This window comes from Cyprinodon variegatus, unplaced genomic scaffold, assembly GCF_000732505.1.
Source record: "Cyprinodon variegatus isolate N-32 unplaced genomic scaffold, C_variegatus-1.0 Scaffold1021, whole genome shotgun sequence".
In the NCBI taxonomy this organism is placed as follows: Eukaryota; Metazoa; Chordata; class Actinopteri; order Cyprinodontiformes; family Cyprinodontidae; genus Cyprinodon; species Cyprinodon variegatus.
In genome coordinates, this window is record NW_015151474.1 from 270,516 (window position 1) to 271,564 (window position 1,049).

The 1,049-nt window shown below is 41.2% G+C and overlaps 1 protein-coding gene across 1 annotated transcript in view; it reads right to left on the reverse strand.

Annotated features, from left to right (window-relative positions):
• The window catches only part of LOC107100865 (gastrula zinc finger protein XlCGF57.1-like), a 13,232-nt gene that overhangs the window by 2,498 nt on the left and 9,685 nt on the right, over window positions 1-1,049 (reverse strand). The gene's annotated exons all lie outside the window — the stretch shown is intronic.

Consider the following 1,049-nt stretch of genomic DNA (forward strand, 5'->3'; position numbering starts at 1 on the left):
TTAGCCTTCTGAGCCAATGAGCAAACACATTGTATCATTAGAACACTGGAGTGATAGTTGCTGGAAATGAGCAGGTCATTATGGTGTCAGAACTGGAAATTACATCCAGACTGAACACTATAGAAATAAAAATAAAGACTTTTCTTTCCTTAAACATGTGTGACCAGATACAGTTCATCATACAGGACAGAGTTATGGTGTCTCTAAAAAAACAAAACAAAAAAAACACTAAAAAAAACCACCTTTGTAGATACTTTTGTCCAAACAAGAAAATGAAGGAAAAGTGAGAGCAAGCTCATAACAAGAAAATAAGTTTTAGTCAGAATTAGAATAATAAAGTGAGAATAGTTGGAAGGAAGGAGGAGAATCTGTGATGTGTTTGGTTCTGAATGATTGGCCTCTTTAATGGATATATATTTACATTCAGGAATTGACATAATGGGTGTACTTTCTCCTCCATCCTGCAGGTTCTGATTTATAGCTTCTGGATCAGCAGGAGAAATGACTCCATGTGAGACAGATTTTTGTATTTTTCTCTACACTTGTTAACAACAAAAAGAAAACGGAAATATATTTCTTAGATTAAGAATATGTTTTTATCAGGCATCTACACAGCCAGCTATGCGTTATTAGCAGCTGCTGAGGGAGCATCAGGTGGTTCCTACCTGTCCGCTGTAGGATGATCTGGGGGGTCCTGGTGAAATCCAGCAGTCTGTGTTGATCGTCCATCTTCTCCTCCTTCATCTCAGCTAATCTTCCTTTAATCTCAGGGATTATTTGTCCAGCAGGAGTTAACTGCTGCCTGATAAACTCTGCTTCCAGCTGGACTCAACACATTCCCCTGCAGCCTCTCTGCAATGACTCTGTTCCATTTTAAAGGCTGTATCGAAGGACCCTGTGTTATATCAAGCCGCGACTATGGCAAGCCGAATGGGCCAATAATCGTCCGTACAATAACGCGCGGTTCCAACCTGTATTGTACGCGAGCGCGCGTTTTTTACGTCACCGCGCGTTTCCAGCCAGAACGCGCGGTGACGTAAAAAACGCGC